Here is a 16,503-nt window from a genome sequence, read left to right as displayed (position 1 = left end):
GAATGATTTAAGATATGAAAAGGTAGGAGAAGTGACGGTGAAGGTGGTAGGGATGAGAACGGCACCCATATGCATGCTCTACATGGCCACCCTGCTGACCGAGAGTTGACTCTATTATGAAATAAAAATTAAAAGAGGAATAACCTTGGAGGTCAATCATCACCCCGAAAGCAGATAGTAGACGTCATGTAGTGTATGTGTACCAAATTTCAGGTCAATAGGTCAAACGGTTTGCGAGCTACAGGTGATTTAAAATCATGGAAAATGGACAGCCACGGTAGCATATTATATATAAAGATTTGAAATACTCATTTTTGAGTCTCGTTAAAATTGAAGATGATGTCCTGTGGCCAGGTTCCTGAGGTTCTAATCTTGTAGAATAATTTCCGAACATTTTTTCTGTATAAATGTCTATAAACTAAATCTGTTATGGCTGTGGACTGGTTAGCACTACTGCCTCGCAGTTCCAACCATGGATGTGAATCTCAGGATTGGGCACTGCCAGGGTGGAGTCTACTTTTTCTTGTACCTACACCTTATTATTAAAGTGACCCTAGGATGCAATTCTGGTAGTTGGCTCCAGAATGATGGTGGGTTTAATCAGTACATTTTAGTTTTAGTATGTGTGTGTATATATATATATATATATATATATATATATATATATATATATATATATATATATATATATCACGCACGCGCAGTAGGAGGCCATGGATTGATTCGATAGCACCTGGGAAACCATTCGCCAGGGAATGGCGGGTATTAACTTTCTCCCTCTGCTTCCTCATAGAAAGAAAGACCTTCCTGCACCATAGGCCTGGATTGACCGCAGTGCGATACTTCCGCCCTTCCTCCGCCATCTTGCCCTGGCGTCATCCTTCCCATCCTCCCTTGCGGTCCTTCCCGCATCCCTCCACTTCGGCTCCTCCCCAATAAAATGGCGCGACGCCAGGAGTCGGCGCGCGCATATGAACTGTTTGTTTATAATTTTGACCAGTTTTTGTTTGTGATTTACAATATACGGGGCGGAAAACCCCAACCCTTGCTACTGTCTCCTCGGTCCTTTACAAGTGGCGTAGTCGGCAGGATAGAGATCCCGGAATGACGGAGGGACAGGACCTCAACACGTGCTGCAGGATGAATGACCAGCTCCAGGCGCTGCAGCTGCGCAAGCCGCCACCACCGGGAGCTGGAGGCCACGAGGCCAGGTTAGTGGAAGCCCAACGGGCGAGACCAGACCCGCCCAGGCAGCCGCCTCCTATGGTTCCGATGGGCCCTTCGGAGGACGTCGATGCCTACCTGGGCATGTTTGAGAGGACGGCCACCCGAGCGAGTGGCAGCGGTCCGAGTGGCGTCCATCTTGGCGCCATACCTGAAGGGACCAGCTGCGGCCTATTATGACCTCCCTGAGGAGGAGGCCGCTAATTACGACCTCCTCAAGCCCGAAATACTGGCCCGCTACGGCATTAGCCCGGGCCAGCAGGCGGCGAATGGCGGAACTGGGTCTTTGACCCGAAAAGCCGCTTCGCGCCCAGGCGTTCGAGTTCTGGGGCAAGATGGGCGCTGGCTACGGCCAGAGAGCCCGGCGGGCGGAAAGTGGTCGGCGGGTGGCCTGTGAAGGCCTGGTCAATCGCGATGCCCAGTTCCCTCGCCCAGCAGGTCGGGGACACGCCTATCAGAACATGTCGGGCCTCCTCGACGTCCTGGAGCGTCAGTTGGCGGTCCTCCGACTTGGGGGGTCAGAAAAGCCTGCTCGCGGGAACCGACAGGGACGGGCGGCCACCCCCGAGCCCCCTCGACGCGCTGCAGAAGCGCCAGCCAGAGCCAGAGAGAGGCCGGGTCCGCCGCGCTGTTTTAAGTGTGGCGAGACCGGTCACCTGCTGCCAAACTGCCCCATCACATCGCCCCGGAGCCTATGGACTGCAGCTGGACGTCATCGGAGAGGTATTGTACCCGCCGCATCCCTTGGCGAGTCGAATCGGGAGTGGTGTTGCTAAATGGGCACGCCGTGGTGGCTTTGTTTGATTCCGCAGCAACATTACCATTGTTGCTCGCCGTTTTGTCTTACCGCAACAGTGGTTAAAACAGCATTTGTTGGTCACCTGTGTGCATGGGGGGACTAGGTCATATCGTTCCGCTCACTGCTATGTCACCTGGAAGGGGGAACCAATCCAAATGACGGTCGCTGTGTTACCTGACCCCCCCTTCCCAGTGATTCTGGGACAAGACTGGTCTAAAAGAATCAGCGGTAAGCCATTCGCCGCTCCCGGGGCCTCGTTGGATCTTGTTATGAGGGGAAAAGGCACCCCCCGCGGCCTCCACGCCGTGCACAAGGGCAGGCCCTATGGGCGCTGGTGTCTCGGGGGACCTTTCCGTGGCTACGGACCTTGACCCGAAGATTCCGCGGAGAAGGGACTAGCCAGGAACTCTTCCCGGCCCAGGCCCCAAGACCCTCTCGGCGGCCTGGACCATCAATTTCGGTCCACGCCGGCCTCCTTTAAGAGGGAGCAGTGGAATGATGACTCCCTGCGCTTTGCCCGGAATGCGATCGTTCTGCCTAACAGCTCAACAGCGGACGGATCCACACCGCGGGAACCCTTCTTTGTCCTTGAGAATGATCTGTTGTACCGAAAGTGGCTACCCATGAGGGCGAGGTGCGGAAGTTGTTGCTAATTCAGCGTACCTTCCGGGCGGAGATATGCGAGTTGGCACATGCTCACCTCCTAGGCGCCCACCTCGGGGCCGAAAAAACACTGGAGAGGATTAAGCTCCGCTTTTACTGGCCTGGGATCAATGAGGAGGTCCGGCGGTTCTGTCAATCCTGTCCGAGTGCCAGACCCGCCAGATTCCTAGGAGGGACCGTGCTCCTCTAGTCCCTATTCCCCTCGTGGACATCCCCTTTGAAAGGATAGGGGTCGATTTGGTGGGACCCTGGAGCCCTCAACCCGTGGCCACAAGTATATCCTAGTCATGGTGGACTATGCCACCCGGTACCCAGAGGCGGTTCCCCTGCGCCCGCTAATACTAAAAGCATCGCGACGGAACTGGTTAATTTGTTTTCACGCGTGGGCATACCCAAGGAGGTCCTCACGGACCAGGGTACGCCCTTCACTTCGGATACGTTCAAGGAGGTAGCCAAATTACTGCAGATAAAGCACCTGAAAGCGTCAGTCTATCACCCGCAAACTGACGGGTTGGTCGAACGATTTAATCAGACGCTTAAGCAGATGCTCCGCAAGGTAGTCAGCGCGGACGGCAGGAACTGGGACCAGCTCCTCCCGCTCGTGCTTTTTGCCTACCGGGAGGTACCCCAGGCCTCTACAGGCTTCTCCCCTTTTGAATTACTATACGGGCGACAACCCCGGGAATCCTCGACATCCTAAAAGAAGGCTGGGAGGCCGAGGCTCTTCCCTCCTCTAACATTTTGAGTACGTGGCGCAACTGCGCGACCGACTCACAAAGATCAGGCCCCTCCTAAAAGAGCACGCGACTCGTGCGCAAGCAGCGCAGGCCGGTGTTACAACCGCAACTCCGTCCTCAGGGAGTTCCGCCTGGGACCGAAGTTATGGTGCTCGTCCCGACCTCCCACTCGAAGCTGCTCGCCACTGGCAAGGGCCTTACGAGGTTAAGGAGAGAAAGGACTGCGTCGACTATTTGGTGAAACAGCCCAATCGTCGACCGAAAGTGAGAGGATCTATCATGTCAACCTGTTAAAGCCCTGGAGAGATAGAGAGGAGCTCCCAGCTCCCGTAGGTCACTCTCCCTTTCGCAAGCACAACTGCCCTTAACCTCGGCGAAGAGCTGACCCCAAGCAGCGGCAGGAGTTAGCCCAAACACTCCGAGCCATCCCGAGGTAGTGAGCGAGTCACCCGCCGGACCGCTGATTGAGCACGATATAGTCACGGAGCCCGGGTAATCGTCCGGGAGAGGCCCTACCGACTCCCGGAGGCAAAACGCGCAGAGGTCGAACTGGAGGTGAAACGTATGTTGGACATGGACATAATTGAAGAGAGCCATAGTCCCTGGTCCAGCCCTATTGTCCTCGTCTCCAAGCCAGACGGCTCCTGGAGGTTCTGTAATGACTTTAGACGCCTGAATCAGATCTCCAAGTTCGATGCCTACCCCATGCCCCGCATTGACGACCTCCTTGAGCGGCTGGAGTACGGCTCGATATCTGACTACCCTTGACATGACAAAAGGGTATTGGCAAATTCCTTTAACGGCATCCGCAAAGGAGAAAACGGCCTTTAGCACCCCTAGCGGGCACTGGCAGTACAAGGTCCTCCCATTTGGGCTGCACGGGCCCCGCGACCTTCCAACGCCTGGTAGATAGAGTGCTGAAGCCCCACCAGTCCTATAGCGCCGCTTACCTGGATGACGTTGTCATCTATTCCGCACCTGGGAGGAGCATCTACTGCAGGTCGCAGCTGTCCTCCGAACACTGGCTAAAGCCGCCTCCGCATAAACCCCGGAAGTGTTTTTGGATTAAAGGAGGCCAAATATTTAGGCTACCTCGTGGGACAAGGACAGGTGCGCCACAGAGCTCCAAAGTTAAAGACATCTTAGAATGGCCCGTCCGAGTACCAAGAAACAGGTGCAGGCTTTCTTGGGGCTTGCGGGTTACTACCGCCGGTTTGTTCCTCGTTTCTCCGAAAGAGCAGCACCCTTGACTGACCTGACAAAAAAGGGCGCTCCCCTATACGTGGTGTGGACCGACAAAGCAGAACACGCGCTCAGTGACCTAAAGAAGGCCCTAACGCCGGCACCTGTGTTACGGACGCCCGATTTTGGGCTCCGTTTATTCTCCAGACCGACGCCGGACACAGGCCTGGGTGCCGTGCTGAGCCAAAGCGTCGATGGTGTCGAGCACCCTGTGATGTACCTTAGCCGAAACTGATGGACCGGGAGACCCGCACGCTGCAGTGGAGAGGGAGGCCTTGGCCATTAAGTGGGCAGTGACCCACCTCCGTTACTACCTGCTGGGTCGCGAATTCGCTCTGGTGACTGATCACGCTGCACTTCAGTGGATGTCCCTACACAAAGAGTCGAATCCGCGGGTCACCAGGTGGTTCCTGGACTTACAGCCGTATAAGTTCACTGTCACTTATCGGCGGGCACCCTTCAGGCCAATGCCGATGCCCTCTCTCGTATTCACGACCTCTCGGTTAGGTCCGCCCGACCTGACGGTCCTGGGCTAAGGGGGGGTCGTGTCACGCACGCCGCAGTAGGAGGCCGCGGATTGATTCGATAACACCTGGGAAACCATTCGCCGCCAGGGAATGGTGGGGTATTAACTTTCTCCCTCTGCTTCCTCATAGAAAGAAAGACCTTCCTGCACCATAGGCCTGGATTGACCGCAGTGCGATACTTCCGCCCTTCCTCCGCCATCTTGCCCTGACGTCATCCTTCCCATCCTCCCTTGCGGTCCTTCCCGCATCCTCCACTTCGGCTCCTCCCCAATAAAATGGCCGCGACGCCAGGAGTCGGCGCGCGCATATGAACTGTTTTGTTTATAATTTTGACCAGTTTTTGTTTGTGATTTACAATATACGGGGCGGAAAACCCCAACCCTTGCTACTGTCTCCTCGGTCCTTTACATATATATATATATATATATATATATATATATATATATATATATATATATATATATATATATATATATATATATATATATATATATATATATATATATATATGTATATGTGTGTGTGTGTGTGTTGGGTGGGTGTATATACAATGCATCCAGAAAGTATTCACAGCGCATCACTTTTTCCACATACATTTTGTTATGTTACAGCCTTATTCCAAAATGGATTAAATTCATTTTTTCCCTGAGAATTCTACACATAACACCCCATAATGACAATGTGAAAAAAGTTTACTTGAGGTTTTTTCAAATTTATTAAAAATAAAAAAACTGAGAAATCGCATGTACATAAGTATTCACAGCCTTTGCTCAATACTTTGTCGATGCAACTTTGGCAGCAATTAACAGCCTCAAGTCTTTTTGAATACAATTCCACAACCTTGGCACACCTATCCTTGGCCAGTTTCACCCATTCCTCTTTGCAGCAACTCTCAAGCTCCATCAGGTTGGATGGGAAGCGTCGGTGCACAGCCATTTTAAGATCTCTCCAAAGATGTTCAATCGGATTCAAGTCTGGGCTCTGGCTGTGCCACTCAAGGACATTCACAGAGTTGTCCTGAAGCCACTCCTTTGATATCTTGGCTGTGTGCTTAGGGTCGTTGTCCTGCTGAAAGATGAACCGTTGCCCCAGTCTGAGGTCAAGAGCGCTCTGGAGCAGGTTTCATCCAGGATGTCTCTGTACATTGCTGCAGTCATCTTTCCCTTTATCCTGACTAGTCTCTCAGTACCTGCCGCTGAAAAACATCCCCACAGCATGATGCTGCCACCACCATGCTTCACTGTAGAGATGGTATTGGCCCGGTGATGAATGGTGCCTGGTTTCCTCCAAATGTGACGCCTGGCATTCACCCCAAAGAGCTCAATCTTTGTCTCATCAGACCAGAGAATTTTGTTTCTCATGGTCTGAGAGTACTTCAGGTGCCTTTTGGCAAACTCCAGGTGGGCTGCCATATGCCTTATACTAAGATGTGGCTTCCATCTGGCCACTCTACCGTACAGGCCTGATTGATGGATTGCTGCAGAGATGATTGTCCTTCTGGAAGGTTCTCTTCTCTCCACAGAGGACCTCTGGAGCTCTGACAGAGTGACCATCGGGTTCTTGGTCACCTCCCTGACTAAGGCCCTTCTCCCCTGATCGCTCAGTTTAGATGGCCGGCCAGCTCTAGGAGGAGTACTGGTGGTTTCGAACTTCTTCCACTTATGGATGATGGAGGCCACTGTGCTCATTGGGACCTTCAAAGCAGCATCGTTTAACTTCATGCTTGGTTTGTGCTCTGACATGAACTGTCAACTGTGGGACCTTATATAGACAGGTGTGTGCCTTTCCAAATCATGTCCAATCAACTGAATTTACCACAGGTGGACTCCAATTAAGCTGAAGAAACATCTCGAGGATGATCAGGGGAAACGGGATGCACCTGAGCTCAATTTTGAGCTTCATGGCAAAGGCTGTGAATACTTATGTACAGTACATGTGATTTCTGATCTTTTTTATTTTTAATAAATTTGCAAAAATCCCAAGTAAACTTTTTTCAAGTCATTATGGGGTGTTGTGTGTAGAATTCTGAGGAAAAAATGAATTTAATCCATTTTGGAATAAGGCTGTAACATAACAAAATGTGGAAAAAGTGATGCGCTGTGAATACTTTCTGGATGCACTGTAAATATGTATAGTAACCACAAGGTTAACGGAGCCCCAAACCACAGACACAATAATGCCCAAACACGATTCTGGTTCAAATAAAAGGTTTTTATTCACCTCTAATATCTTCCTTACAAGAACACCAGCCAAATTAAATCAATTCTCCAATCTCTCCTTCCATCTCCAAGAGTGTCATCTGCTGCTTTTCATTCCACTCCATTGAGGTACCGGCCTTTGAAGTCAACCCAGGAACTGCTTATGGTTTCCTGTGCAAGTTTTCTGAAGCACTTATGGAGCGTGCAGAAACCATGGCAGTCCTCCCCTTGTAGCATCTTCTGGCTATCCATGAAGACCCAGACAGAGCTGCATCTCCAGACTACCAATTTCCATGCCACCATGCAGCTGTCTAGAACTAGGGGATTGAACTGAGCCCATTTGCCCAATTCTACAATTGTGACTTCCTGGCCAGCTATGATTCGTTCCTTTATCCCAGCCAGGATATATATATATTGTGTATATATACACAACACTGACAAACAGGCCTTATTCCAGTTGGACATCCTTCCAATCCCACACAGTCCAAAAATGGGTTCAGGCTTTGACAGTTTGAAAAATGCCTTAAATGTTCAAAAATTCCCTTCAAGGAAGAGTGTAACAGTGAATCTTCTGGCTTAAAGGACAAAATGGAACAATGCTCTTTGAAAGTTAACAAAATTAATACTAAACCAAACAGAACAAAAACCTATGAAAAAAAAATACCTTAAAAAAAAAAATTCAAATGATGCTTACAAATACAATTGGAACTAACATACTCGGCTATCATTGGATCACTAAAGAACTTGTCTCCTCACCACAAATATAAATGTTGGGGTGGCTGTCAGCAGGGACATTAATGTGATGCCATCTAAAGGGAGGGTCACAACACAAGGAATGTAGCTGTGAGACACATGCACACAATACATAACTACTAAATAATGTTAAAATAGAGGAATAGTTTTAAAAAATTATATTGCAACAAAAAATACATCAAACTTCACCAAGAAGAGCCTATGCTCAATTTACTTATCTTGGTCATATCCTTCTCAAAATAGTCGCATCACAGGCTTCTGTTGAACTGTTCCTAATGGTCTGTAAATTGAATTCTTCTTGCAAAAAGAAGCTCAGTAGTGGGTGATTTTGGATGTTCATCATCAATACTTGAGCTATGGCTGATTAATTCTCTTCACCTTCTATTTTAAAATTCATTTTTGTGTGAAATTTAAGGGATTACATCTCCTCTTGGATATGTTGAAAGTGTTTCCCAGAGAATTCTGGCAGATATCTCCAGAACTACATTAGTTTCAGCTAAAACACTAATTAGTGTGGAGATAATTTACATTTACTTGCTTGGCAGACACTTTTATCCAAAGTAACTTAAAATAGAGGTAAGCATAATCGGGCAACATTAGGCCAGGGCCTGTTTGTGCAGGAAACGTAGTAGGACAGGTAACAAAAGTTGTTTGCAACAAGTGAAAAGATGTCATAACTAATACTTTTACAAACATAGATTAACAATAGATAAAGCAATTAAACTTAATTTAACAATAAGTCAACCAACAATATGGAAGATCACTGAGCAAAGTTTTTTTTTTCTTCAATCAATCAGATTCACAGAACAGCTGGGTCTTCAATTACTTCTTAAATACATTTGAGAAGTCAGCAATACAGTTAGTAGTTTGGGTGTAGGTGGACAGCATGTTCCACCAATTGGGAACAACACCAGAAAAGAATTCAGATTAAGACCTGATACCATGCAGAGGCGGCATAACCAATTGCTGTTTCCTGGCAGACCTGATTGAGTGAGAAGAAGCATAGCACCTCACCAGTGTCTCCATATACACAGCTGCTGACCCATTGATTACTCTGTAGGCAAACATCAGGGGTTTGAACTTAATGCCTGCTGCTACAGGGAGCCAATGTGCAATCTAAAGAGAGAAATGACATGTGTCCGTCTTGGCTGGTTAAAGAGAAGATGGCCTGCTGCATTCTGGACCATCTACAGCAGCTTAATAGCACATGCAGGTGCTCCTGCCAGAAGCGAGTTGCAGTATTCCAGGCATGACAAGACCAAAGCCTGGACCAGAAGTTATACTGCATTTTCCCTCCGATTATTTCTGATCTTGCAGGTTGAACTGTAGATGGTGGTCCTTCATCCAGGTTGAGATATCAGTAAGGCATGTAGAGACTCTAGCTGATACCATGTTGTCTACAGGAGGGAACAACACGCACAGCTGTGTATCATCAGCATAGCACTGATAAGAGAACCTATGGGATTGGATGATGGAGCCCCATCAGTGAGGTGGTGTACAGAGAGAAAAGTAGAGGACCCAGCACCAATCCATGGGGCACACCTGTGCATGTCTGGTGTGCCCTTGACAACTCCATTCACCAGGATGCACACTGTAGGACCTGCCCAAGATGTAGGACTCAAACCATTTGAGAACAGTCCCATTGATGCCAAGATCAGCGATTTGTTGCTGGTTCACCACAGTCAGTAGAGCCATCTCAGTCGAGTTGTTCCTCTTGAAGCTGGACTGGTTGGTATCGAGCATTCCGTTCTTGGTTAGAAACAGCACGTTCAAGTTTTTTGGAAAGAAAGGAAAGGAGAGAAACAGTCCTGTAATTGTTAAGTTGGGATGGATCAAGTGTTGTTTTTTTGAGGAGTGGGGTTATTAGAGCATGTTTTAAGATGATAAGAAACTGCAGAGATGAGTGAGGGGAAGATGGCCTTAAGAAGATGTGAGGGGATAGGGTCAAATGGACAGGTAGTTTGGTGATTGGAGAGGAGGTCAGAAACATCAGTGTCAGAGAGTGGAGAGAATGTTTGGTGATGCTCAGGGGGAGTCATAATGGGTGGCAGTGAGGATGAAAACTAATTGCTGATAGCAGCCCCTTTATCCTGAAAAAAGTGGTGAAAGCGGAGAGCAGCGAGTGTGTCTGGGTGATGCTGTTAATTATGGTCTGACAGAACATTACCTTAGTGTTGATGGTGGCAGAAGAAAAGGATGCAAGAAGGGACTGGTACTTAGCCAGGTCTGCTTGAGCCTTTAACTTCCCCCATTTTCTTTTGGTTGTCCAGAGGTCAGTCCGTTGATTGCAAACTGCCTCAGTAAACCAGGGAGGGGAGGGTCTTTTGTGTGCAGGCCTGGGAGAGAGGGGACAAACATTGTCTAGATAGGCGGATATAGTCGAGTACAGTATAGTGTGTTAGTTGCAATTTTGGTGTCAAGAGAGGAGAAGTGGTCAGGAGGAAGGAGAGCAGAGAAGACTATGCAAGAGAAATGGGTAGGAAAGAGGGAGTGGAAGTGTCGGTAGAAGGATACAGTGGGTGGTGGAGAAGAATGAGAAGAGGGAAACAGCAGAGAGAACTGAATGAAAAAGTGGTCAGACGTGTGTTGGAGAGTGACAGCTGCATTTGTGGGAGTGCAGTTGCATGACAGAATGAGGTCAAGCAGATTGCCAGCCTTGTGCACAAGTTGGGCATTGGAGCTGGGTAATGCTAAAGGTGAAAAGAAGAGTGAGAAAGGCAGCAGCAGGAGGGCTGTTCAGATATCCAAGAATTAGAAGTTTGCTGTAGTCATCTGGGAGGGTAGAGATCCATCCATCCAGCAAATCAAGGAAGTTCCTGAGCAAACCTGGAGGGCGATAAATAACAACAATAGTCATGTTAATTGGAAAGGAGACTGTAATTGCATGGTACACAAAAGTAGTGAAGTTGCATACGTATATTACCCAGTGGAGTGAATCCCCAGCTCTTGGACATAAGGATACTTGTCCCCCAATCCAGTGAAGCAGCAGGTGTGGGAGAATTTAAAGGCAGAGGAGAGTAATTTTGGTGTAACTGTATTTTCCGGTCAAATCCATGTCTCTGTCAGAGCCAAGGGTTACTTGGATAACCCTTTGGGTGGCGAAATCTGGAATTAAGTCTGCTTTGTTGACCCCAGATTGACATTTGCACAAGCCAAACGAGAAGAGTGTGTGTCTATTATATAATAAAATGCTATGATTTGTGTATGTGTGTGTCCAGTCACTTCAAGCATTCTGATTGGTCAGTTTGACTTTGGTGCTGCAATCGCAGGAGGAAGTGCGAGTCTGAGATACACAAGGATGATTAAAGGCATATGATGCAATTTGAGAGTCACCTTCAAAGACGGGAAGTATAAAAGCAGACAGGAAGTGAGCAGGGTGGAGTCTGAGAAGCAGGCTTTACAGGAAAGCACTCAAGAGTGGGAGTGCAAGTCAAGAGAAGTTCAGACACAAGGAAACTAAGGAAAAATGCTGCAGGTACACGCAGGGCAAAAGATATGAGATATTTTTACAATTCTTCTACAGTATTACCGGTCTTTGACAAGTAACGTGGCTGGTGCATAATAAAATATTTATATGCTGATAATTATGGGTAAAGTATCCACAAGTTAAACGTTTTGTGCTTGATATGACAACATCTGGAATAAGTTAAGTAAAATTGGCACAATAATTACAAGATGTGGCAGATATTAACACATTGTTAACAAATAAAAGGTAATAAATAACTATAATGCACCAAAAAGAAAAAATCATATTATCTTGAATATGGATGAATATGGAGAAATCCCCATTGCTCTAAATATTTATGATTCTTTAAGAAAAGTGAAATTTCTGACACTGTTGGGTGTGTTATGTCATAGCCATGAGTTTTTACCAAGCTTGTGTTTATTTGTTTTAATGTTATTTTTGAATTATTTTTAGTCTTTTATGTAATTTATTTGTTGTTCTTATATTATTTAATATTTGGGACCTATACCTTTAACTGTGTATATTTTGTGGTTGGAGCCCCAGGAGGCAGGGCCACCCTGATGTCATTGCTGCTAGGTCGTTCTTCTGGCTTTATATTCAGTCTGGAAAGAGAAACATGGCAGTGTTGTGTTGGAATTGTAAGCATCATTATTTCTTTAAATATACAGTTTTTGTGATGCTTCTTATTTTGCCTTCTTGGATTCTGCCTGCAGAGTGTGTATTAGGACTTGTATGCTGTGGATTGCCTTTTCTAAAAAAAATCCTGTTGGCTTTTTTTACTATAGTGTGACAAGATTTGTGAGGCCTCACACCCATTTTGTTATGTTTGACACTATAGATTACAACATGGATTGAGTGATGATTTAAAAGAATAAAAGGGCTTAAAACAAAGATAAAAGTCTCATACTACAAATATTAAAGACAAAATAATGTATAAATCTCTTTTATCATCCCACTTAGGTTCATATGTAGCATGTTTTTAGGTTTTATTTTCAGGCAGCTATAATACAGCACCCTCGGAGCTCACAAAAGACATTTACATTTATATTAATAGTGTAAATAAAAATTCCAACTCATCTAGTTGACTGCCATTGTTCAAATGTAGTACTTGTCCCACCAATTGTCCTTCCAGCCTAAGCTTATCTTTAATATTTAAATGTATCCCATACAAGGATCTATAGCTGACATCAATAAACTACAATGTTATAACATCTTTTTGGTACCTTTGACATTCTAAATGAACGATCACAGAACTTCCATTGATAACATAATGATGATGAGCTACTACAACAGCAATAGTAAAGTGACTTGAGTTTGACACTATGGACCCATTCACACCTAGTTTTTCTAGCAATTTACCACTTGACCACAATGCTCCCAAACTGCCTATAAAGTTAATTGTCATTATATTCAATGAGACTAGGGGGCTTTGCTCGATCAGCTGCTGGTTTGCTGCTGCCATGCCACATGATTTGCATTTCGCATGCCGCACTTCTGTCATATCACCTAGGTCCATATATTCGATCTCTTTTCGCTTTTACCTTTTCATCAATATCACGTTGAATTTTGATTCCATGTTTGGAATTTAATCATGACAACACAACATATAACTGCCCGTGAGTGAATATCGTTTCTTTCTCTCTACAAGAAATTTGTCTGGCATAGCCATTCAGGACTTTTCCAAATCTCTTTGCATAAGCTCTTGTCTCGCAGGGCTTCTGGCCCCAGGCATGGTTACATCGCTTGGCACGAAGACTCGTCTTGAGAGAAATGAAAGTGTCTCTGAGACAATCACGTCTCGTCTCTTTCCAAGATTTTTTTTTATAATAGAAAAACTATTCACACCTACTGCGGTGGGCTGGCACCCTGCCCGGGGTTTGTTTCCTGACTTGTGCCCTGTGTTGGCTAGGACTGGCTCCAGCAGACCCCCATGACCCTGTAGTTAGGATATAGCGGGTTGGATAATGGATGGATGGATGGATATTCACACCTAAGCATTTTAGTAGCAAGCAGTTTAAAAAACTCCCTGCATGCAGCAGTTGTCAAATGTTTTCAGCTAAACGATGATATATATAAAAAAAAGAGTACAGTAAGACCCCTCTTAACGCTGCTCTGCTTAACACTGTTTCGATATTACACCTTTTTTTTTTCAATTGATTCGCTTTGTAGTCACATAAAAGCACAGTTTTCATTGCACGACTTGATTAGATACTCGCATGCAGTCTCGCGGCGCGTTTGATATCAGTGCAGTACAGTACATTCCGTATGCCTGCTGCGTCACTGTTCATTTATGATTGGTAAATCTGGGATAACGATGAAGTCGAATTCAAAGTGCCATTAAGTCAAGCAATAATAATGGAAAAAGCTAAATACATTTTTAACCACATTCAGAATTGAAATGGCGACACCAGTGAAAATTTTATAGCTAGTCGAGGATTGTTCCATCAATTCAAAAACAGAAACAATCTTTATAACATACAGATTACTGGAGAAGAGGCAATTGGAGATAAAGAAGCAGCTGCTGCATTTCCAGCGACATTGAGAGCCATCACAAACATAAATTATGTATTTAATCAAATATTTTTGATTTTCATGAATGATTTATAAATAAAAATTTATATTAGAAATAAAAAATGTCTATAATTAATGTAATAAAAAAGTATTTAATTATACATGTTACAAAATAAACAAAAAAAATGATAAAGTTTTTTATTCTCTGTCCTGTTTCACCTATCCCTATTATTTCCATGTTAAGAGGAGGTTGTTTAACGCTGTTTTGTTTAGCACTGGGATTTCTTGGAACGTATCCCCCGCGTTAAGCAGGGTCTTACTATATTTTTGAAGTGCTTGTACAAGAAGTCAATACATCTTCCTGGATGAGAAAAGAAGTGAAGAAGCTCATCACAACTAGAGCAAAAAGAGATAATGTCATTGTGCACACTCACGTTTTAGTCATCTAGCTACAGCTATTGAGCAAGAGGTCAAGTGCACATGAATCTTGCAATCAAGTGACATGAACTGAACAAAAATTATAGGCATGCATTTAGTTTTAAATCAAGTTGAATATAAGTATGTTTGGTACTGATGTTGTAAGCATGTAGGCAGAGTGGTAGCACATGTTCTCCCAGTGCATTTCTGGATTGACTGCTATTAGTGAGTGCCCTTAACTTCAGACTGAATACTAGTAATAAGTCAATAATACTTCACAATTAAGGAAATGTTTAGTTCTTCATATGCTGTGATGTAATAATAACATCATCCAGTTTCTTCATCCCTAAGTTGAACCTTTGGCCTCTGTGGCAGCAGGTCACACTGTTTCAAAATATTGTATCTATTTCAAATAACAGAAGTAAAACTGAACAGAGACTTTATTTATAGGTTTCAGTTACTGGATTGAATGTATCATAGTCTTATCTGATTGTCTGTGCGACTGAGCCCTGCAAAAGACCAGCGTACCACAAAAAAAAAAAAAATAGGAGAATTGACTATTTCTATATGGCTTTACATAATTAACTTATTAAGTCAGTAAATTGAATTCTTTAAGGCCTCCTCAACTTTTTCAGACATGTTAAACGTGTGTTTGATCCCCAACCATCTAGCTTGTTACCTAAAGCCATTTCAAATTCTTGGCTTACGTAGTCACTGTTTGATGTTGTTATAAGTTACTTAGCATATTGATCCTATTCCAATCAAACAATAGCATTCCCTGTCCCTGGTGCTGCAAAGCATATTTTCTTTTCCTGAAATTTTTGGATTTTAGTAATGAATTCTCTCAAAAAGCATTTGCCACATAATCAGTCTACAGTGACACTAAAAAGTTTATGAACCCTTTGGAATTATTTAGTTTTCTGTGTTGATTAGTCATAAAATGTGCATAGACCAGAGTTTCTTAAACTTTTCTTCTTGTAACCTAATTTCGTCTTTCTTAGTGTAAACATCCAGTTCTTGACGACCATCAAATCGGGGAGGGATCTCCCTATAAGAATTGCCACTGAGTTTCTGTATCACTGTTACCTCTTTTTTACAATATGGACAGTAAAACTGCACAAAGTATTCCAGATGAAGCCTCACTGGTGTGTTTTGTTGCTTAATAATAACCTCCTTTGACTTGTACACCACACTACGTGATAAATATCCTAACATCCTGTTAGCTTTTTAAATCTCTTCTCTACACTTTCAGCATGTTGAAAGTGAAGTGTCTACTACAAGAGCTAGGTCTTTCTCATAAGTTGGATCAACTGTGATTCCTTGGAGCTTCTCATAAGTTATGGTCATTAGCTTGTCCAATTCCATATAGACAGGAGCTGCTGTGTGACTTGTTGGCCTGGGTCCGTTTGACTTTGACTTTTTATATATATATTTGACTTGTTGTACTGTATATTGTTTATTTTCTCCAGAAATGCTGTTAACCGAAGATTTTTTTTTCTTCTTCTCCATTGTCATGTCTTTTATTTGGTTAATTTCCCTGAAATTCCTGACTACAATAAATTGAGAACTTAGCCAAGCATGTATACTTGCTTTAGTAGCTCTATAACTTTCCATTGCCCTGATGCTTGTGACAACAAGGAAAGTGGTCATGCTGGGACTGACTGTCCCCTGGAAGGAGAGGATCGAGGAGACAAAATAAAGGAAAAGATTATAGTATGAGGATTTGGTCAATGAATGCAGAAGAAATGGATGGTATGCTCAATGGAGGTCAGCCGAGGAGTACTGTAGAGGCTTTGCTGGCTCTTTATATTGTATCCTCAAGTACCTTGGCACCATATGCCTGTACATGATGAAGGCCATCAAGAGTAACACAGAGGCTGCAGAAAAGGGTTCTAGGTATTTTTGGATTAAGATGGCTAATCCATGGCACACAAAGCTTCATGGATACAGGATCACCTAGGCTGGG

The sequence above is a fragment of the Polypterus senegalus genome, chromosome 8 (assembly GCF_016835505.1).
Source record: "Polypterus senegalus isolate Bchr_013 chromosome 8, ASM1683550v1, whole genome shotgun sequence".
NCBI classification, from domain to species: Eukaryota; Metazoa; Chordata; class Cladistia; order Polypteriformes; family Polypteridae; genus Polypterus; species Polypterus senegalus.
Note: the sequence above shows the minus strand (reverse complement) of the source record.